At 40.5% G+C, this 24,493-nt stretch overlaps 1 protein-coding gene across 7 annotated transcripts in view; it reads right to left on the minus strand.

Moving 5' to 3' along the window:
- ASRGL1 (asparaginase and isoaspartyl peptidase 1) overlaps positions 1–24,493 on the minus strand; it is an 84,748-nt gene that overhangs the window by 43,348 nt on the left and 16,907 nt on the right. Inside the window, exon 2 of one of the 7 annotated variants that reach the window (XM_053381252.1) lies at positions 5,972–6,088. The exons of the other annotated variants lie outside the window; for them this stretch is intronic. The gene's annotated coding sequence lies outside the window, so the exon portion shown is untranslated. The remainder of the gene's footprint in view (positions 1–5,971; positions 6,089–24,493) is intronic. 7 annotated transcript variants of the gene reach the window in all.

The following is a 24,493-nucleotide window of genomic DNA, read 5'->3' on the forward strand; positions in this document are numbered from 1 at the left end:
AGTAAAAGAGCATGAGAGAGAACCTCAGCTTTATTAGAGTAGATGTAAGAATTTCCCCCTTATTTGAAATAAAAATGTAGCTTTGCTGGGCATCTGTACCATAGTATTTTGAAATGTGCCAATTTGTTGAGAAACATGATTTGCCACTGAGAAAGTTAAAAATGATATATGATATATATATATATACCGGTATATACAGTCTTTAACGAACTATTTAATGAGTGAAACCTACATCTTGTATAAGCGCCACCAATTAAGTCCTAAACAAAAGTAGCAAACAGCAAGCAAAAAGCCTATCCAGCAAAACCATCCTAATTTACCTGCATCTCAATGCATATGCCCGGAACTAAACAAGAGTTACAATGGTATGAGCCATTTTCACCAGTGTTACCACAGAGAAATAACTGTGACTGCCATGGTGGATAATATCAGAGAGGAATGCCATACTATGCCATACTATTTTAGGAGAGGCTGTTCTGTAGCTGCGACACCTCCCATTTCAGAGTGGGGGGCACTGTCCTTAGTTGGTACATTGAGGTCACCCTGCCTGCCCCACTGCTGGCCCATGAGGCCACTGTGGTAACTGCCAGCTCCAGAGTCTGGTCTGAGCTTTTGGGTGAGGTGTCTCCTCCTCAAATTTACCATCCCAGGCAACTGCCCAGTTTGCCTTCCTGTTGTTGGGTGTGGTAGAGGCATGGAAGCAGGGAGCATCAGATTGGTTCAGCTGCTCCCCCTCTCCCTCTCAGTAACCAGCAGCAACATGCAGTGCTGTTGAGAAGCCAGGTAAGCAACACTCTGCTGCCTCATCAACCGCTACTGAAATTTAATCCTTGGAAAGCACAGAGAGGAAAGGAAAAGGATTCCCAGGACAATTGCTTGAATAGTGCATTTAATCCCCATGGCTGTAGCTCAATGAAAATCACACACTATGCAAGCTTGCCCACCATGGCAACTTTTTTCTTTACAGTACCCCTTGGGCCTGGTGTATACTATACAGGGCAGAATGATGTGACTGCCTCAGGCAGAAGATGGGTGAAGAATGGTGGCGAGGTGTGGATGGACAAAGCCATTTGTGACACTTAAGCCTGATGCCTTCAGGTGTCCTGATGCCATTGCTGAAGTAAAATTCAATTTTTATTTTATTTTTATTTTTTCCACGAGGCAGCAAAATGTTTTGGGCCTGGCTGGTGTCCACAGAAACTGCACTAATTTAGGTCTCTTGTCATTTTTGTCTTTTTAGTCATGGAGTACAATAGAAATCATATTTATGGGGAATGTTTTTGTTAACTTCCAAGAACCATTTCATTACCAAAAAGCCCCCACAACCCCCTCCACTCAACAATCCTAAAACATTCTGTGTTCCTGAAAATAAAATGATGGTACTCAGGACAAAGCAACCGCAGTGAAGCTTGAAAGCTTGGACTACAGGGTCTCTGCGGCTGCTTTCTTAACAGAATATGAGATCAATCTTGTTTTAACAATGAGTAACTTTCTTACCCATTAAAAATAGATCACAGTGTTGTGAGCTCAGGGGAAGAATCTGCTAAAGATTTTGTGTGTGGTGCTGTGCGACTTGCTGCTGTCTTGTTACAATATGTGCCCAAAATTGAATAAGAAATCAGAATTGCATTGCTCCACATAGTCTTTTGAGTTAGAATTTGATTTGCACAATACTCCACTGACCTCTTCAGCATTTTATAATATAAATGAGCTTATCTATTTTCTGTCTCTGGTTTATGAGAAGGGCAAAAAAAATCAGATTGACAGCCACCCCAGTTAATAGCACAGCACCCTTTTGTATTTCATACTGCTGCAATATTCTAATTCAGTTTAAGCTCCTTGTTTCTTCCTGGAAATAACTTGATTTTGACATGGAAAATAGTGCAAACTCAGCTTGTATTCATTAGCGACAGGCCATTCTATATTCAGTCAGCAAGTTTGGGGGGATTCACAGGCTGCTGATAGACTTGCCTTGTTACAAGAAGAATGTGTAATTAGCACCTTTTGGTCACTGGGCTGAAAGTTAGTAGTGGAAGTTAGTTTATAATAGAAAAATAATAGAAAAATACCTAGAAGAATATAACGGGAGAACCATAACAGAGGAAGAAAGAACCCAACTTAATAACCCTATAAAAGCAGAAGAGATCCAAAATGCGATAAAGAAAATGAAAATAGGGAAAGCCCCAGGACCAGATGGATTGTCAGCTAAATATTACAAAGTATTGGAAAACCAATTAACACCAGTGTTATGTAACATCATGAACGGTATATTGAGAGGAGGAAGAATACCAGAGACATGGAGGGAGGCTCATATTACGATGATCCCTAAACCAGATACGGACAAATTGAACATTAAAAATTATAGACCCATATCACTTTTAAATAACGATTATAAAATTTTTGCGGAAGTGATGGCAAGTAGACTTAAAAAGTGTCTAGTAAATATAATACATAAGGATCAAGCAGGATTCCTTCCAAATAGGTTCCTCAAAGATAACGTAAGGCATACCATAAACATTATAGAATATTTGGAGTGTAAGAACGAAATACCTGCGGCACTAATTTTTATAGATGCAGAAAAGGCATTTGATAATGTCTCTTGGAAGTTCCTATTGAAGAGCATGGAAAGAGCAGGGTTAGAGGGCGAGTTTATGAACGGAATAAAGGCAATATACTCGAATCAAGATGCAAAATTGATTATAAATAACAACTTAACAAATTCCTTTAAAATTGAAAAAGGAACAAGACAGGGGTGCCCTCTATCCCCTCTTTTATTCATCATGGCACTAGAGATAATTCTAAATAAAATGAGAGCAGCATCTGAGATCCGAGGGATCAAAATAGGAACAAAGGAATTCAAATTAAAAGCATACGCGGACGACTTAATGTTATCTATGGAAAACCCGCAAAAAAGTGTTGGCAGGGCCTTGGAAATGCTAGAAGATTTCGGTAAACTATCAGGGTTTAAATTAAATAAATTAAAGACAAAAATGCTGATTAAAAATTTGGGGGAAAAAGAAAGTGAAAAACTGGAGGAACAGCACGGAATTAAGGTGGTAAAAAAAATAAAATATTTGGGTATCTGGTTAACCACAAAAAATATAAATTTAATTCAAGATAATTACCTTACAACATGGAAGGAGATCAAGAAAGAAATAGATATGTGGAATAGAGTGAAACTTTCGTGGAGGGGAAGAATGGCGGCGATAAAAATGAATCTACTCCCGAGAATGCTTTTTTTGTTTCAGAACATCCCAGTGATTAGAGGATCTAAAATATTCACAGATTGGCAAAGAACCCTGTCGAAATTCATATGGCAGGGCAAAAGGCCAAGAATTAGATTCAAAATCCTTACAGATCGAAAAGAAAGAGGGGGCTTCTCAGTACCTAACCTGAAGTTATATTTTGAGGCTGCCAGCCTTTGTTGGATTAAAGACTGGATTAATCTGGAAAATACCGACCTGTTGGACCTAGAGGGGTTCGACAACAGGTTCGGCTGGCATGCCTATTTATGGCAGAATAAAGAGAAGATACATAAAGGATTCTCAAATCATATTTTTAGAGGACCCCTACTCGAAGTGTGGGAAAGAAATAAAAAACTCCTAGAATGGAAGACGCCCTGGTGGTTATCACCAATGGATATTCTAATAACTAAAAAGGCAAATATGGAGGGAGAAAGGCTGACTTATGAGGACCTACTGATAGGATCAGAAAATGGATGGAGGATGAGACCTTACGAGGAGTTGAAAGACAAATTAACGGGCTGGTTACAATTCCATCAAATAAATGCAGTATGGAGAGATGATAAAAAAGTAGGAATGAATGAAAAGAAATCTAAGTTTCAGATAGAGATAATTGAAGGCAAATCCAAATTACTATCCAAAATGTATAACATATTATTAGAGTGGGATACCAAAGATGAGGAAATAAAAGGGGTAATGACGAGATGGGCAATGGATCTGGGGTATAATATAGAGTATGACAAATGGCAGAAATTATGGACTAGTGGAATGAAATTTACAGCTTGTGTAACACTCAGGGAAAATTTAGAAAAGATGATGTACAGGTGGTACATTACCCCAGCAAAGTTGGGGAAAATGTACAAAACTGGGAATAAGAACTGCTGGAAGTGCAAGGTTAAAGAAGGTAATTTTTTCCACATGTGGTGGACATGCGAAGAAATGAAGAAATATTGGGAATATATTTATAATGAGTTAAAAAATATATTTAAATATACATTCCCTAAAAGACCGGAAGCATTTCTACTAGGGATAGTTGGGGATGAAGTTAAAAACGAAGATAAGACATTATTTCAGTATGCCACAGCTGCCGCCAGATTGTTAATTGCCCAAAATTGGAAAAATCAAGATATCCCATCAATTAGAGAGTGGCAAACAAAATTATTTGAATTTGTTGAACTTGCAGAAATGACTCAAAAAATCAGAAACCAAAAAAATACAAAGTTTATTAATGACTGGAACAAATTTATGATATACATTGAAGGGAATTACAGAAGCCTAAAAACTATAACAGATTTGATATAAACCTTACGACGTGTAAACTATTAACAATTATTAGCTGCGGGGAAAATAAATTATGTATATTAAGAAGCCTGAAAGCGGGAGGGATGGAGGTCAATAGAGCGTAGAAGAATGATTTAAGTTCTTGAGATATAAAGAGATAATTGTGAGGACAAAGAATTGTAACGGAAATAGATAATACTTATGTTATGTTTAGATATTTGTTTTGTATTTTTCTCTCTTTTTGTAATTGTGAAGTTATTTCTTTTTTTTTTTTTTTTTGGTTACTTATATGAAACTCAATAAAAAGAAGTTAAAAAAAAAAAATAGTTTATAATCCGGGAATTCAGCCGTGATCAGGTTTGGCACTGCGATAATCAGTGGGGGCAACATAACCATGTGTGTAATAACACAGCAGCCTTGTAATTATTTTTCAGAGCACCTGATCCATTTTTAAAATTCAATTAAGAAAAAGAAATCACATTGAAGGCAATTGACATTATCTTTCACACAGGCTCTTTATGCCAACTCCTTTTAAGCTATTCATCTTGAAAATATATTCCCATTTGCCTACACATATGATTATCTGAGCAATCTGGATTTCCCTCTTACTCCAAACCATTGGGGGAAGTGAGGCTATGCTGGGTTCCCCCCTTTAAATTGATACTTCAAGGATATAGGTTTGAATTTATGTAGTATGGGTTCTGCTTAGATATCCAGAGACTTCAAGTAACCCACAATCAAATATTATTTTATGGTGTGTGAAATCTTAAGGTGTAAATCACATACCTGTGCACACTTCATCTACCTCTCTCTTTAAAAGATATTAAATGTTTAATTTAAATGTTTAAATGTTTAATTTAATATGTTTTAGTGTTCACTCATTTATTTCCCTAGAACTGTTATAAGTGGGGCTGTTTGAATCATGGCGTCCCTCACACTTATGGACCAGAGGCCTTCCTGTAAAGGTAAGCACTGCATAGTTATGGAATCTTCAGCAAAGAGACACTTCACAAGCCTTCCTACGCAAATACTCATGGGAAGGTGTTAAGGAGGACATAACGTATTTAAGAATAGAACTTGCTGATCATGTCTTCATTTTGAACAAAGAATGGGTGGTTCAATTAGTTCAGGGTTTTCTTGGTTGCATAATAACAGTGAATCCTGTATAATATAAACAGTTAACCTGATTCCCAATATGTCCTTGGCTTATTTCACTTTGATATTCATAGTGATGGCTGAGTTTAAGGCACTCCTTCCTTGTCATTCACCTATAGCAGGGATGGGGAAACCCGTGGGCCTCCAGATGTCATTGAACTGCAACTCCCAATTGGCCTGGACAATGGTCAGGGGTTTTAGAAGCTGTAGTTCAGCAGCAGAGGAGGGCCACAGGTTTCCCATTTCTGATTCATAGCTTTGTGTGGTCGTATGATACGATTCAATATCATTACCTGCATCAACTTCAGTGTACTCTCCCCACACTGCTGCTTTATCATTGTCAAGGACCAGGAGTCTGATGCCTCTTCATCAGGTGGTGAAGGTTTAGCGAGCCTGAGCAAACCCATCCGCTGTGAGTTTAAAAAGGGGAATGTTACTCTGCTAAAATTGTGGAACTTGTTAACACAAATTGGAAAGGATATAATCACACAATATATCCTCTCTTGCATCCCTGAACATTCCCACACAAGGTTCCTTCCTACTCTCTGTTGTCCCATTTCACTGCATGCAAACATTTCCAGATAAAATTTATTTAGGATTTGGCAGAGACGGTATTTATTCAATGCAATCAAATGTTTTTCAGCATCCTTCTAAGCGGCAGAAAGGGGAAGTTTTAAATAAGTAGCTTTGTGAAGAGATTTCAACAGTCTGGTAATTTTAAAAATATGTCAAGAAAGCAACTGCCTTCTCTAAAATATACTTGAATCCTTTCTCCCCTTTCTTTCTTTGTCTAAAAAAATACCTTAATTTTGCTGAACTGAATCCCAAAGGGCTGCTTAAAAGTGCTGGCAATGATATTGCCTTTTTTAAAAAACAAACCAAATAACCACAACCCTCTTTGTTGGCTTTCAACTAGCACAGTTGATCTGACTCCCCCCCCCCACCAGCCCATCTATTTTAAGGATTGCAGAAATGGCTTTGTTTGCCTAGCAATAGCCATATAAAATCGGTTTTAGAAACAGTAAATATTAAAATGAAAGGAGGGGGAAATGGCATTCAGCTATGTTTATAAAATGCTATTGGGAAACTGCCATCTGGGAAAGTTATCAATGTAAAGGAATGTTCTATAATTTCCTGTGTATGCATGATAAAAGAAATACCTAAGACATTTTTCTCATTTGGTGCATGTGACAGATCGCTCATTTCTCATCAATTTCCTCTTAAGAAGGTCTAACTCTGTAGTCTTATATAATTCTGAAACTCGGTGATTTATCTTCCACTCAACAGTTGATTCTCTGAAACACGTTGCCTGAACAAATGTACATTTCTCGTATTGGCTGCCTGATCTTCCTGAGCCAGGATCACTCCATCAGTGAATCCTGCTGTCGGAGAATTCACAACACATTTTTAGGTTGTGAACTGCCTTGTGATATTCGGATGAATGGCGGTATACAAATTTAATAATAAATAAGTAAAAATAAACCTGAAATGTTCTGTTTGCTTTCACTGGCTTTTTCATTGAAAGAATAATATGCAATCATCCTACAGAAAGATCTAAGGTACAACATATTTGGTATAGCAGCCTCCATGACAACCAGCTGCACAATGTGTGAGCAAAACAGAACAAGAGTTTTACAGGGCTGTGGATATATTTAAAAAATGAAGAGACAAAGCTTTTGGCAAACTAGTGTTTAGAAAGCAGCCCTGCAACCCTGAAATCCCTTATGTGGTCCCATCAATTAGACAGGAAAAAGAGCAAGGCTAATGGAGAAATGATCTGGAAGCCTACAACAATCCCCAAATACAGAGAGAATATGGTTCTGACTGGATGCCATTGTCAACAAGTGCTATGCTCCTGGAAATGAAATATGGTGCTGAAAATTTCCAGTACTGAATGATCCCTGCCTCTTATGAGAAATATTAGCCTTCATTTGTATTTTTCTAAATGATTAATGGAGGGCAGCTTTAATAATAACCGCAAAGTAGCTAACACAACTCTGCAAGGCCCTCACATGTTGGTAGAACACCTGGGTGTTTGTGTCTCTCTCTTGTCCCAATGTAGCACCCTGCTTGTGGTTAACGCTTAGCTGGAATGAAATATTCAACGCAGCAATAGAGAAATTAAAATAATAATTTATTTGTCAGACAAATAAATGTGAGGCACAGTGGTATACAGCGACGCGGACTTATAAAAAATATTGGGGGGGCCCGGGAAAGCTCATGAATAATAAATAAGCTCATGAATATGCAAATAAAGTGGCGCCGCCTCCTCGTGAGCGAATAGGGGAGAGCGTGCTGCGCCTATTAATCAGCTCCAAAGGAAATTGGGTGGAGCTTTTGCTCGGGAGGGAGGGCAGGAGGCATGCAGCCCGCCCCCCCTGTGCATTTTGGGCTGGGGGAGGGGCGGCGATGGCGCTCTGCTGGAGGGGCGCCGGAGATTATTGGGGGGGCGGAGCCCCCCCAAACGAATTTTTGAGGGGGCTCGGGCCCCCTCAAGCCCCATGGAGTCGGCGCCTATGGTGGTATATGGTTACCAAGCTCTGGCCTGGCTTCCTGCCCTTATGGCCAGCACTTATATTCCCTCAGCTCAGCCCCCTTGCTCCTCCTTTGGCTGCCTCTGTCCAATCAGCCTGGTTAAAATTCCTATTGGCTGTTTGCTAGAACCAATCATAAAAGATACACCCATTTCCTATTACCTTTTATGGGAGACAAAGAGCTATATTTCCTTCTATTTATAATTGGCAAATAAGTAGTCATATATCTTACATTTACCTCGACCAGGCACCTTAATTACCAGATAACCTTTTGCCCTAGACTAGGCGCCTTAACTAACATTTCATCTTTTGCCCTATTGCCCTATTCACTCCAAAACAGATGGTGGCTAATTTTATCTGAACAGATCTTTTTGTTCACCTTCCCACACATTATCAATGAAAGATCTCCTTCTTTGGAGGTCATTAAGCAAAGGCTCGACAACCATATGTCAGGAGTGCTCTGATGGTGTTTTTCTTGCTTGGCAGGGGTCTGGACTCAATGGCCCTCGTGGTCTATTCCAACTCTTCTATGATTCTATGATTCTATGATTTCTTACTTTCTAAATCCTTTGCATAATTACATTTAAGCCAATATTTCATACATAACATATATATATTTTTAGAAGCAAAGATCTTGTCTAAGTAAAAAGGAACTTAGTAAAAGCTAGGTTCTCTAAGTTCTCTAAATTCTCTGAAGCTTCAAAAGCAGCTTCAGAGAGAAGCCTCTTCCCTAGCCAGCTGCTGTTTGTATTAGCTCTTGCCCTTTTAACCTTAGGAAGATGTGGCTCAAGTTTAATGGGAGGCACAATAATTATTACTATTTAATTGTGTTTTTGCAACCTTGATTGTATTCTATAATTTGTATGGTCAGTGTGACCTTTTGCTCCCAGCCTGTTTTATGACCGCAATAAACCAAAGGGGCCTCTGACAAAGACCTTGCCTGCTGGTTTCCTGTCTCGAAAGAAACATTTGTGAATTTAAGCTCATTTTTAGAATACAGGAATCTGATCAAAATATAAGCCTTGATTAAAATGCAGGCTATGATCAGATGCCTCACCAACACATACCCTCTAACATTTATCTGATTAAAATAGGGATGTAATATTCCATTATTATTATTATTATTACCACCACCCATCCTTCTGATTGGGTTGTTCCAGCCACTCTGAATGGCTTCCAACATATATAAAAACATAATAAAACATGAAACATTAAAAAAACTTCCCCATAAAGGGCTGCCTTCAGAGGTCTTCAAAAGGTTGTGTAGTTACTTATCTCCTTGGCTCGCGGGTCACATAATTCAATACTCTCCAACATTTCTCCAATGAAAATAGGGATGTCCTAAGGAAAAGTGTGATATTCCAGTATCAAATCAGAAACCGACAGCTTCTGTAATTCCGGGACTGACCCTGGAAAATAGAGACAGTCAGAGGGTCTGCAACCAGGGATGCTTCAAAAGTCTGCCTGTGTGTGCTAAGCTTTTTTTATGGCTGGAAATAAAGAATAGTTTTTTTAGGAGCATTGAGAGAGAAATAGAGATCACTTCCCTTATGGCACACACATTGCCTCACCTGCCTCTGGCCGAATAGCTTTTTGGAACAATACAAGCCCCACTAAAATCTGTTTGACTAGAGGTGGCACTAGGATGACTGCACATGCCACAAACAGCAATCCCTCTTTCCAAATGCCTTCAGCTAGCTGCAGGGAAACAAACCAAAACCTATTATCTGTAGTCTAATAGAATGTTGTGTCCTCCTGTCTCTTTAAGATCGTTCAATCATGCCTGGGAAGTGCTTCCTCTGGCCAAAGGAAGAGCCCAACTTGGGGAATCAGTAATTGTTTCTTGGCTCTCAAAAAAGAAGGTCAAATACCACACTTTCTCCATTCCAACAATCAGATCAGCTGCAAATAAACTGCTCAGAAGAACAATGTAATAAAGGATCAGAGAAGTCCCAGGATATTTGTTTCTTCCCTTTCATGTATTGGCAGAATGAGAGCTTGTGAGAAAAAACAATTGTTATTCATGGTACAAGTTGTTGTGTAGTTGAGCAATTGTGCATGCAATGCACAATAATGATCCAGACCGGCACCAAATGGGGCACAATGTGTAATTAACCCAGATCTCTGCTTTTAAATAGGGAACAATGAGCAATTAAGCAAGATCTCTGTGCCTTTGAATGAGAAATGGTGTGCAGTTTTTGCTAGACCTGTGCATTAAACTGGGGCATCATGTAATTTAACCAATTGCATATGTGATGCTGTGTAACAAGGATGCAAAAGATAAACTTGCTCTCCCTCAGCTGTCTTATTGGTTAGAAAGACAAAAGGCCTGAGTGGAGTTTTGTGAGCCAGAAGCTGGAAGAAAAGCTGCAAACAGGAAAGGGAAAGGGAGAGGCATACAGTGGTGCCCCGCAAGACGAATGCCTCGCAAAACAAAAAACGCGCAAGACGAAAGGGTTTTTCGGTTTTTGCATCGCTTCGCTAGACGATTTTCCCTATGGGCTTGTGAGTTCTTGCGAGTTTGTTTCCTTTTTCTTAAAGCCGCTAAGCCGTTAATAGCCGCTAAGCCGCTAATAGCCGCTAAGCCGCTAATAGCCGTGCTTCGCAAGACGAAAAAACCGCAAGACAAAGAGACTCGCGGAACGGATTAATTTCGTCTTGCGAGGCACCACTGTATTTGATTTCTGTTTGAGTCCAAAGCTACGGCAATGGAAGAAGGAATGCCCTTTTGAGGCATTAATGCTCATCGTAGACTTGGGTTGTATATCTGTGTAAATAAACCATATTTCATGAAGACACCACAGTCTCTCCTGTGCCTCATTTCCAAACGGAAACACAGACCCTGGGTCAGCTCCTGGAACCCCTGGGATCTCAGACCGCTATGTGATTAGGTTGGTGTACAACAATATATATTACTTTTTTAAAATTTGAGTTTATTTATTCAGTTTTGTGACAAAAGGTGCCAGGTGGCTGTAAATCATGTGCTAATTAGTGTTGACAGAAACAAAAATAGTTGTTCTCTTTTTCTTTTCAGCACAATACGTTAACTTATACAGTGCTTCTATTTTAAGTTGGTATCAGGACAGGAGTCAATTCCAGCAGTTCTGTTGTACACAAAGTAATGATGCTATGGCACGTTTATGTTAGAGATCACAGAGCCCTCAAGTGGGAATCTAACCTTTATCTCCAGGTGAGCTGCACCTTTCTGCTGGGAAACCCCAACAGATTGCATTAATTGCTAGAGAGTTATCATTTGCCCTAAGGTAAGGTTACCAGACGTCCCTGTTTCCCAGAGACAGTCCCCAGATTTATGAATCAGTCCCCTGACAAAATCCTATCATTCCTATGGAAGTTCAAAAGTGTCCCCAGATTCATTGAAAAAAATCTGGTAACCTTACAGCCTAAGGACCTAGCTTACCCATTTTGCCCACTTTTATTGCCCCTTACATGAGAATACTTCCTTAAAGCAAACATAAAGGTTATGATAGTGCAATCCAACCCATCCTCTATTGCCCCAGCAATAACCATTGCTGCTAAGAGGTGACGTTCCAGCAACACACATAGTATGCTTCTAGACAGTCTGCGGTGTGGGCTTCAATCCCATCCAGCAAATTCAAGCTGCACAGCTAAAGCTGATCTGGGACTATGGCTAAAGAAGCCCACTTCCCACAAAAGATCAGAGTTTTTGTGATGAGGAAAGGGATGAGAAAACACCAGAAAGTGTGGGGCAACACATGCTTTCATGCAACATAAATCTAATCTCCCTACAAACAAATCAAGACGAATGTTCATTAAACATGTTATCTGGAAGCCATCCAAGACATATCGTCGCCTAGAAGTTCTACTGAAGGTACCCCTCCCTCCCATTGGCTTATTACTTATTTTAATTGCTTATTGGCTGCTGTATTAAGCTGTGGATTTGAGTGATCCCTCAGTCTTCGAGAGTGATTTGCTCAAAAGCCATGGTTATGCTGCCTTCCCCTGCTTTGCACTTTTATTTTCTTTCCATCTATTTTATCAAGGTATCTGTTACGCTTCTGTAATTCATTATTTATGCTTTTTCTGTTTTACTTATGCATTTGACTGGTGCTCTCTTCGGCAGCACATATACTAAAATTGGAACGATACAGATACTGACACCTGGATCTCTGCTTCTGACATGGGTTACTTTTGCTGCATAAACTTCCCATTGGTTCTCCTTTTCATTGTCTTTCTTAGGGGGGGTGTACGTCTTCTTTCTCCAAGATACTATTTTCCTTCTATTCCTTCCCCCGCCCTCCCCATGTTTGAATCCCATGCTGCATGACTATTTTCTCCAGCGAGTGTTACTCTCGCTTTTATGTACCACCCTCCTGGTTCAATGTCTACTTTTTTGGGGGGGGAGCTGATTTTGAAGTCTGGCTTTAATCTTTTCTGCCATTTTCTTCTCCTGTTTTACTAGGTGGTGATGTGAACATTGATCAAACAGCTGATTCAGAATCCTTCAGGTTTATTCCCCCCCTCTTTATTACTTTGATCTTTCCCTGTTTCCTTCCTCTGCTGCTCAAAAGTCTTGATTTAGTCATCACTTCCTCATGCTCACCTGTTGATTTTTCTAATATTCCACATTCCCTTTATGATTATCATTTGATTTTATTTGCTCTGGTGTTCAGTTCTACTGCTTCACCAAGAGATTGTAATTCCGGTCCTACGACCTGATACTTTCCCCATTCAACTAACTCAAATCTGTTTCCTATTTCTGCACCATCTACCACTAGTGCTGGTGTTTTGTAAGTCTGTGGTAGCATCCACTCTTCATTTGTGTGATCCTCATAAGTTTTCATCTTCATCATTCTTGCTCTGCTCAGCCTTGGCTCATTCCTGAATTGTGCTGCCTCCTGCTTGTACATTTGTACTGCTGAACATTCATGGTTCAAATTCCATCTGTTGTCTGATTTTCTCCATTTATTTTTCTCACTACTGTTTGCCTCCTGTTTGTATGTAATCCTCTTTGTCACTCTCTTGTATCTCCTAAAGCTTTCTTAGTCAAAGTCACTGCCACTGTTTGTCCCAACCTCTGCCTTCCTGTTTTCTATGAGAGCCACTCCACATCCTCAGACATTCCTACTGCTACAAATCTTATACTGTGGTGCTCTATCTCTATCATCTATCTATCTATCTATCATCTATATCTATCTATCATCTATCTATATCTAATTTTCGTTTTCATTTTCATCTCATCTTCCACAATGCTAACGTTTGTCTCGTTTAGCTTTTTCATCTCATCAAGATTCTTTCTCTTCTTTCTGTTGATAACTGCTTGTTCATTAGTTTTTTTACAATTATTTGCTTTTTGGTTGGACTCATCTTAGGCTTCTTGCTCTGGACTTTAGGGGTTGTTTTTGCTCAGCTCTGTCTCTCTCTGTGTATTTGAACACGTAATTCCTTGCTTCTCTTTCTTACCTTATATCCCTTCTGGTGGCAAGAGAGGAAGAGGGCATGCAGAGATTTCTCCTGCTATCTCTGGGTTCAAGGTTTCATTCTTAACTTTTCAGTACATGCATTTGTCTGTGCCTTTTCATAGTTTCTTGGACTTTTCTTGTTTGCTTTCCATTTTTCTTCTACCCCACTGCCCCTGTCCAAGTGGTGGGTTTTTTTTTTTTGTTACCTTCTCTCTGGTGTGCTTTACCTGTTGAGAGATGCACCCCATTCAACGCAGCCCAGCCTTTAAGAAGCATCTTAAAATGCATTTGTTTCAGCAGCTTATTTTTTATTTTATATACAAAATTATATGTATGCCAACCCAAGGTGGCTGAATTAATTTCTTCTTGATCCTATTGTCAGGTTTCCTCCCGTTACATCTCCCCCCCCCCCCGGCCACCCCGATCTTATGTTGTATCATTTAGTAAATTGTAAGGCAAGGCCATTGTTTTATTTTTGACACTTGGTAAAGTGTCAAGTTGTCATAAGTTGTCATGTACCGCTGCTGCTGTTACTACCTGCTTCTTAACTGCCGCAGAGGTGAGCTGGGCAGTTGTTACTCTTTAAAATAAAAATAAAATAAAAATGCAAGCAATATTGTGTAATTAGTGGAATGCCCACCAGATGGCAGCTATGAGTGTTGTGATAGCCTGAACCTTGAACAGCAACTAAGGCTTTGAAAGGGAGGAGGAACCATCTAGATAAGGAAAACCGGTGGTGTCATCAGTTGTTACCAGAAGCCAAGGATTGGGAGTGGCTCTCAAAGGCAAGAGGACAGCTGTGGAGATGATGAACCCAGGCACTGACATTGAGCCTGGACTGGAGACTATCAGCAGAGATCCTTTGAGCCAGAATTTCCCAAACTGGGACCCCCAGAGAGAGCATCACTACTTGAGACAGATTGCCCTGAGGAACCAGTCCTCTTTGTGGCAGGGGTGCATGCTCCTTACGACCTCAGTGCTGGCAACATCCAAGGCAGAAGCAGCCTTGAGAAGTAGAAGCTGCCTTGAGTGCTGGGCTCCAGGCTGGAGAAGTCCCTCACTAGGAATTTCCCTTTTCCAGAAGGAGTCAGACCTTGGACTGTTCTTCATGACAGTCTGTGATCCATTCCATTGTGGGGTGTGTTTAATTGTTAGAACACATATAGGTCTGAAAAGACATGCCATAATGGCTGCTGATTTCACAGAGCAAGGAGAACCAGTGGTTCCTTCCCTGGGCCACTGCTGTTCTTGTGGGGAAGAGACACCAGCAAGTCAGTCTTCCAGGTGGAAATTTGCAAGTTCTTCACACACCATCCATTACCTCCCCCAACCCCACCACCTCAGTTTGTAGACAGCGTCTTTCCTTTCCTGACTGGAAAAAACAGTTTAGGAGGAGGGGATGAGCAGACAGCTGATAGACTCACAGTGCTGTTGCCATTATTACGTAAGATGCTCCAACTAGTGAAAGTACAAGTAATTAATAGACGTAAGCTAAATAAATTAAGCTATTGATGTTGGATCTACAAACTTCTCGCAAACTGAAGAGGCGCACACCCAGATGCTGATGCTGACTTATTAAAGGGTGCAAATATTCTGTTCCAGTAATGGAAGTTACATAATTCACCATACGCTTGAAAACAACTCTATTTCAATTAAAACAGTAGAACTGATAACATTCCTTGTTTCTTTTCTTTTTTTTAGTTTTGGGGAAAGATCCCCAGCTTGTAATTGCATTAATTACAAACACGCGCACAGTTGAAAAAAGTCATTCAGATGTAAATGCCCTTAAATGAGAAGAAAGCAATTGGCAGTATAATTTTTGGTTGTTGCAGTTAATGAAACTATTTGATTTTGTTTTAATTGGACTTTTAATACCACAAAGCACTCTCCCAGTGATGAGATTTCTTCAGGAAGGTACTATCCAGCAGTAGCTCTAACACTTGCAAAGGAAACTCATGCTGTGTGCATGTGCTTTCATGGCATGCCCCTCAGCAGACTTTGGCGTCGCTCAGATTTTACATTTGCCACTAGATGAAGCAGTGCAGAGAGCAGTGAGGTGTTCACCAGAGATTTTAAAAACTCACTTTTCGCTTAAATGTTTATTCCCACTAACACGTATCTAAATAGGTGCCAATGGAGCTGAGATCCTGTCCTCTCATACAAATCAAGCAGACTTATTGCTGGTTCTGGGGTTGAGCATTGCTGTGTGAGAGAGGATAGCTGTACATCTTCTTGCTTTTAGAAAATACAGACAAATCTCTTTGAAAAGCCTTGTGGGGGGGAGGAGGAGGATAGTTTTGCAATGGTTGTCACTTTTTAATATTTTTGTTCAAGAGCTAGGCAAGCATTCTGTCACTAGAGCAGAAATGGGGAGTCTCAGGCCAGGGGGGTGAATGTGGCCCTCCATACATCTTTATTGTGCCCTCTAGACACTCCCCAGCCTCGTTCTTATCTCCTCATGCCATACTCACACCAGCTCTGCTTTGCAAGCTCCTGGAGTGCTATCTCTGGCAAGGTTGTGTCCTTGAACCCTGATAATGCTACTTGCTTATATGGATGGAGGACAGAGACTGAGGTGGAGGATCAGGTAACAATCCAGCATGTAGACCAGATCCTTTCTTCCCTCACCACCATCATCCTGCAGGTCAGTTTTGACAGGTGGGTGGAGCCATTTGAACCTGTGCTCAATGAAGACTGGTACTCAGCTGATTAATGCGGAGAGGCTAGCTTTCAGACAGAATGGGTCTTAGCATCACAAACTGCTTGCTGATGGGCTTCAGAGTGATGGCTCTCAGCACACACTAGCTGTTTGGCACTGAGAGCCATTTTGTTTTGCTTGGTTGTTGTTTTTTTACATTATTGTAATCTCTTTTGGTATGTTATTGTAGCTGCTTTAGGCTTCCTTTTTGGACAGAAAAGCAGGGTACAAATATATTAAAAAAATGAAAATGAAGTTTCATAACACAAGATGTTTGGAAGACGGGCAGTTTCTCCAAGACAGAGAATCATGGTTCTTTCATGAACACTACTAACAATCCTAAGGGACAGGTACTAATTCGAGCTGGTCCTAATGGAAAGCACTTATATGATCATATATAAAATAAGATAGAAGGTTATGAGAGAAACTGAATAGAGGCAAAGTCTTTTGTCGAGACAGAGATAGCCCTCACATTGATCTCAGAATGATCGCCCCCATCAACGCCAAAGGAAATTAGGAATGTTAAGTGCAATGTGATCTTTCCTGCAAACTCAAGGGTTAGTCAGCTAAAGCCAACAGGAGCAAGATTCAAATCCCTGTGCATTTAATATACCATTTAGGAAGTATTGATCTTCTTTTTTTTAAAAAAAGATGCCTTTTGGCTACAGTTCAGTGCCAGATATTTGGCACAAAATAAGTAGCCAGTGGTTTGGAAAACAGAGCACAGATAGAAGGATTGTTCAGTTTCTTTCTCAGATATGGTTGGAACCCAGAAATTCTTCCCGCTGAGGAAATGAATCCTTTGAAATACACTTCAGAATGGCATCCCTCCTCCCTTTTAGGCCTGCCACACAGCCCGGGTGTCAACAGGGAAAGAAAGCCTTTATGGCCTGTTGGAGATTCCTCAGCGTCAAATTTAGACTGAGATGTTTTGAGTGAAATATGGGGTCTTAGACCATGACTTCCTTAGTAGAGCTAGTCTGCAGATGTGGGTGCTTACAAGGGAGAAATCTGTGGGCAGGAGAAAAATGCTTCACCATTCCCAGCTTAACAATTTTCTTTTGCAGGTACCCCTTTTCTGTTTCAGCAGTTTTACATCACTGACCACAGATCCTACCCCCACAAGCATCTGCAGCCCCTTCCTTTTAACCTTCATCTTAAGAGATGATAGTGGTGAAGATGGTATTGATGACAATGAACCCCAGGACAGTAAAGAACAAAACAATACATTAAAAAGAAAAGAAATTTAAACCATTTAAAGCACCTGAAAACATTTCCAAGCAGTCACACATGCTCCCAGCTGCTAATTTCAAGATTGCCAGGAGCAGGTTGTTCCAGCCATCAAATGCCTTGTTGAACATGAATGTTTTTAAAGATTGCAAGGGTGACTTCTAGACAACCTGTTTAATGAGCATTCAGCCTGATTTGTTTGAAGAGAGATTAGACTACGAAGGCTATTTAGTAAACACTGATGCTGATTTGTTTGTGGGGAGATTAGACATTGTTGCGTCAAGCAACACTTTCCCTCACACGCATTTTCCCGCCACTTTTGTTACCTCAGAAAGCCTGGACTTTTGGGACAAGCTGGTTTGTTTTGCAGGAGCTCCAGGTCAGCTTTATGGTAATTGCTCAGCCTGAATTTGCCAGGATGTGACTGAATCCCACAAGAAATGAGTGACAGTCTGGAAGTTCCCAGGGATGGCTTTCAAATGCCAGGCTTATACAACACTGCAGGTCTGTGGCTCTGAGGTGTTTACTAAATGCTTTCGTAAACTTCTAAAAATTTCTTTTGAGTGAAAATGCCTCAGAAAGAAGCAGCTTGCCTTTTCTTTCTATGACTGACATGGTAAGCAGCTGTACAACTAGCTCCACCACCACTATTCTATTCCTCCTGTATTATGTTTATATAATTCTCCAGCTCCTGTTTCTGGATCAAGGTCCTTGTTAAGACAAGGATGAGGGGAATGTTGCTCCTGTTAACTGCCATCCATTGCACATTACTTGGCACAGTAATGTCCAGAGAATGTCATAGGACTTACTTCCAAGTAAGCATGCATTGGATCAGGTTGTTACAAAATAAAGCTATATATCTTTTGAGGAGAAATAACCTGTATTTTTTTAAAAAAACTAGTTAAGAGAGAATATTATTAATAGGAATAAAGAACAAGGAAAGATTGTAAGATATGTTAATGAAGCAGATCAGAAGGAGAAGGCCCGAATGAATATTCTGTGGGAACCAGAAGTGACAGAAAGGAAAAACTTAAAAGAGCATATATAGTCTTCCCTCATGTTACTTCACCATCCTGTGTGAGAACGGTTCAAAATCCTCATCAGTGTGAGAGAAGAGCCTTCCTTTGCCACTTGAAGTACTAGGCCAAAGGGTGTAAGTAGTTCTGAAATGTATACCTTTCTTCTGAAGGGTTTTTCTTACAAGATTAAAGGCAGCAAGTTTTCTTTTAAGTCTGAGAGAACCTGTGACAAAATAGTTTTGTCTTATATGTGGATGAGGGACCCTTTGGAGTACGCTGCTTTGGAGAGAGTGGAGGTTGACTTGTAGTTATGAAGAAGGAACCAAGGCAAGCACAACTCCTCATTAGTTTTGGGTCATGGAGGTGCATGCAGGGAGGCCTCTCGATTCTCCGACCCTCCCATTTTTGAGAAATGGAAAAGCTACTCCAAAGAAAAGATTCAGAAGCTCCCTTTTTTGAGAAAGTATCAGAAAGATGGGCCTGGATTTTTATCTTCTTATATGGCAGCAAAAGAAACACTCTGCAAATGTATATGGGACCAGATTGTTAGAAAATAAAGTAATAGATGGATGAGGTGATGAATAACTTGTATAATAGTAACTAGTTGGGAGCAAATATTATTTAAAATAGGAACAAATAGACTGTAGAGGATCATCATTAATTTGCAGGTTAACTCTACATATGGGGAAATAAAAAAATTTCCTGGAATCTCCTCAGGTTTGTTTATTCTGCCTGGGCAGACACATCTAGCCCTTACTGAACCTTTTTTATGATTTCAAAACTAGGTGCAGAGTCCTGAATCCACATCACGGCAGCTTCTAAGTTCTTAGGCATACCTCTGGCCTAGCAAATATCCACGGTTGGCTGTTTGAACCCAAGTAGCAGTATTACACAGTATAGAAATTAAGATTCACTTCCAATGAGCTATTTGGAATTGTATCTGCATTTTAGTTGGCCTTCCACCACCACCCCAGTGTGTTTACAGTGATGGAGTAGGCAGTGAGAGATAACCGAAGTACTAATGCTACTGCCACTGAGAAACAAATAAGGCAATTAAAACTTCAACTTGCGCAAGCACACACACACCCTGACTGAGAATTTCTGTGCTGTTTGCTGATTAGCCTGGCTTCTATAATTTTTAACTTCTCTACCCTCTAGAACTGCAACAACCACTGCCCTATAGAATTCAAAATCTGATTGTCGCATTGTCAGATAAATTTACTTACCAAATAAAGAGAGAGGGTGTTACTTTTTCTTATATACTTATTTACTTACTTAATGTTTAACTTTGAAAACTTGTCTTCCACCATTGTTTAATTCCTTCCCCTTTCCCTAACAAGACACATTTTTGTAGACTTATTTCTGGTTGGGGGACTGCATTGCAAAATGAAGTGCAAATTTCAAACAATAACAGCATTTAGATTTGCTTGCTGGTTCAGGAAGTCCAGGCTAAGCAGACTCACATGAAAATTCAAACTGAAATTCTACCCCATTCTTACTTGTGTCCATTGTCTTCTGTCATTTCCTCCACTACTAGCAATATGAAATGGACAAGCATGCTTCATTGTGTTCGCGGGCAGGCACACAACAATAAGAGGCTGCAGCAGTAGCGCCCTGCCTGTCCTGCTGCCCTCCCTAAGCCTCTGTGCATGCTGTTAAATAACTAACTTTTCATTTACATCATGAAAACATGCTCAATTATTCCATTTTTTTAAAAAAATGCTAAGCAATATTACCCTTATTTCAGTAACATTCATTTTTGTAATGAATTTAATTATTCTGTTATTGTACTTAATTATTATGTTGCTGTGCCTGTTGTTAACCCACTGAGTGTGCAGTAGTAGCAGAAATGGGGATCTATAAATAAACTTAACTTGACTGACAGCATATTAGCAAGATATGCAGTGCACATTTTCTCCTGGCTGCACCTTAAACAGCTGTTGACTTTTTTTCTTAGAGTTTATTCTCTTAGCCTATAGGAAGATGTAAGTCTATGCTGTCTTCATATTACTAATCGCTCATTCATGCAACTGAATTATTAGTAATAATTCATATTACTAACAGCTAATTCATGGTGCATGAAGCCGACTGATAGATTTTTTTTTTGAGGGAGGGGACAAATAGATCTTGGCTAATGGTTCATCAGCCAGCTGAGCTGTTTATTACATGTGCCGATTACTTGTTTGCATGCAGATGCAAAGCTCTCCAAAGTGGTTTAAGCAGCTGGCTGGTTGAATTGTGATCTCTGCTTATGATGAAAGGTTCACATGATTGGTTTGTTCAAAGCAGATTCCAATTCAGTGATTAAAAAAATTCTCATGTTGGCTCAAGCTCCACAAAGCCAGGAAGCTAAGGCTGATAACATGACACACCCTGTGATCAGTAATGATGTTGGCTATGGCACCATGTGTGCTTATTTACAACTTACCCTCCATGCCTCCCAACTTTTCCTCAGTTTTTCAGGCCCATATCCAGATGGGGAAGGTGGAATGCCTGGAACCAGCAAAGACATAATCCTGCTTCTGTTTAGCCTTATATATAGCCTCTGAGCCTTACTGTATTGTGAGGGAAATCCTCCTGGGCATAGACCCATGTCTCTTTGTTGTTTACATCAGTCTCTGGCAGGCTGGGTTAAACAGTGAGAGATGGGGGTCTCCTGTGATGCAGTAGGTCTGAGAGCGGCACACATATTTCCTAGCACAATTTTGATTGATGATGATGCCAGTAACAATAAATGTCAAAGCAAGTTTTGAAAATAGCTCACCTGTTTTTCATAGATTGCAAAGATGCATAAGGTGCATCTCGGCAGCGTGGAGGTGGTTCATGTACTGACTTTGAGCAGGACTGGGTTGCTTAATTATTGATATTTCAGTGCATTTTTAGACCAGCACCTTTTCTTCTCTAAAAGGTTCTCACAGGAATTTACACAGAATATCCTGTAGGCAATTGAACTCACAAGTCTAAGCCCACATGCCTTTTTTGTTGTGAAGTGGCATAAGGAGTGTGGGATATGAAGGACTAATAATAATAATAATAATAATAATAATAATAATATGCGCTGGAAGAGGTTGCTTAACCTTTTTACTTTTCAGCTGTAGCACCAAACCACCTAGGCCTGTTTTATCCCCACCAAGTATATCAAGATCCAAAGCAAGTCCAGGCACTTATGGAGATAACCAGCCATAAGAGAGCCGCAAGCCATGAAGTCAAAACCAGCATTTTGACTTGAGCCTGCGAATGGACAAAGCAGCTGCACTGTCTCCAGTTGTAGGTTCATAATGCATTCCCACTTACCAGCTTCAAAGGCAATCCCATGCACAGCACAAAAGGGGTTCCCTCAGATATAGAATCATAGAATTGTAGAGTTGGAAGGGACCACAGGGAGGTTCCAACCTCCTGCAATGCAGGAATCTTTTGCCCAACATGGGGTTCAAACACATGACCCTGAGATCAAGAGTCTCGTGTTATACTATGTTGGACCAAAGCCCATGAAACACACCAGGTTGCTAGTGCTTTGATCTGGGGATCAGGGAGGTTTCAAGTCATGATTGTAGTGTGGACTGAACTGGTTCATGTTCCATTTCAAAGTCTATATGGTCCTTCTAATCTCTTCATATCTGGAGAGGATGCCTTATGCTATGCACCATCTTTAAGTGAGATAACATATGTTTGATTTAGCAGCAGGCTTGTTCTGTACTGGTCCTTGAGTCCGAGCAGAGATCTAACTGGCTGTTCAGTTTTTATCAGCAGATGGAAATGTTTCTAACCAAAACACCTTCCCTGGATAATGTTAAGGGGCTTCAAAATGTTCCAAGAGTCACTTGGAATTTTGAGTGCCATGGGCACCAGTCACAAAATGGCAGCTGTGGGGGAGTAGTGTAACACAAAATGGTTGCTGTGGGGCATGGCAAAATGGCTGTCCCATCTATAAGCATAAAAGGAGACAAGACCACAAAATGGTGCAGGCATGTTGCCCACATCAGTAGCCTTATCATGGGTGGAAAAGCACCTTCATAAGCCACCACAGCTCTCCCTCACAGAGGGAAGTTCTTTGCATCTCTCCTCTTGTTCAGAGCAGGAGAGAGAGAGTGCAATGCAAGAGTGAGTCAGGGCAAACAAGAACTGGGCAGAAAGCGCAGTCTCTGGTGCTTTTTGAATTTTTGAGACATTTACTGACCTCTGGTGTTTAGCCACACAAGACATGTGGGGTGAGACTGGCTATTCCTAGAATCCACCTAAACAAGAACACTTTCATTTACTGTATTTAAGAACATTAAATATAATTTCTATATAGGAAATAGCCACACCAGAACAAAAGGCAACTTGATAAAGAATAACAAAATTTTACTACTGTAACCTGGTATACCCTCCTCCCAATTTCAAACAGCTGTCTTTTTTTTTATCTGTTCCTTCTCCCTCCTCATTCCTCCTCCCATCATCTCCTCTGGCTCTCCCTTCAACTGTCATTCTCCACAGATGCTCAGCTCCTGTCATTCACACCCAGAGTTCCACCAGACTCCCCTGCTGTCAGTCATTCTTCTACTCTTCTGTCACAGGCTTCTATATGGATTTGGGGCTGTATCCAATATTGGCATTCTGCTAGCAGAAAGCACTTCCAATTTTTGTGGATCCCCATGCCCCCTTATGCAGGATATAGTGTGGGTGTCTGTAGTAGGAAAGGTGGAAATCAGCTAACACTTCTTACAGACACAAGTGCTAAGCAGGAAACAGGCAAGCAAGCAGTTGCTAGCACGAAGCCACCAGGAGATACAACCCGGTGTATCTACAATTTCCCTGCAGGTGTTTGTCATGAGCTCCTCAGGTCTGTCAGGATTGGGTTTGGATTGGCAGAATCTGATGCAGGAGGAGGAAGAATTAGGGTGGGGGCTGAATGGTGAGAACTTGGGTTGGAGGAGCGGGAAGATCTTTTTCTGCTCCAGCTTCAGTCACTTTGGAATAGGAAGGAGGGATGGCAGCTATACCCACCCTCTCCTCGATCTTCCCGTAGAGCAGAGAACCTCAGTGGAGGCTGGGGAGAACCTCAACAAGGAGGGAGAATGAACAGGAGACAACTGTGACTGAAGAGGAGCCTGAATAGACAGGTGCAATCTTGTTACCTAGAACCAGGTGACACCTTTGGAGATAGGAGCAAAGCCACCCATCCCAACAGAGCATGTGTTTGGAATCTGAGTGAGTCTTCAGAAGGAGTGTGCCATGTCTGGTCTTTGAAAGCTTGCTGAGCAGGTTGTGGAAACACTCTGGGCTGTTTTCTGCTTCTGTCTAGTTCTGAACTTCCCTGATACTGAACTGTGTCTCCTGAGCCCTTTTGTCAGCTTTTGAGCCTGTACAGTTACTTGCCTCAATAAGTATTTTCATTACTTACAAGTAAGAGCTCCTGCTTGCATGTTTTTGGGGAAAGAGGACAGAACAGTTTTGATATTTAATTTTGGGCTGTGGTTTTGAGTGGCTGTTTTATTTTTATCATGTTCTGATTTGCAATTTCTTTTTTGACTTTTGCCGGCTGCTTTGAATACATTCAGTAGAAAAAAATTAAGGAAATAAATATCCGAAGAGAATTTAAAGAAGTAAATCAAACATTTTGTAGATCTACTGACTGACTGAACTGCTTGTTCACAGCTTGTAATCTCCAGTACCAACCCTGCGCCCTACAAAAAGCCACAGAAAGATTATTCATTTCACCCATTCTGGCATTGTTTTCAACCCAAGTGCTGATGTGTCATCCTGCAGTTAGGCAAAATATATTAAGAGTTTCACTCAACTGGTCCAAATGGATGAATAAACTGCCATATATTTCAGAGGCAGCTGCATCATAATCCAATTGTACAATTCCCACAGAAGAGAAATAGATACATGATTCGTGTAATGTTTTAGA

Source organism: Podarcis raffonei, chromosome 3 (genome assembly GCF_027172205.1).
Source record: "Podarcis raffonei isolate rPodRaf1 chromosome 3, rPodRaf1.pri, whole genome shotgun sequence".
Classification (NCBI taxonomy): Eukaryota; Metazoa; Chordata; class Lepidosauria; order Squamata; family Lacertidae; genus Podarcis; species Podarcis raffonei.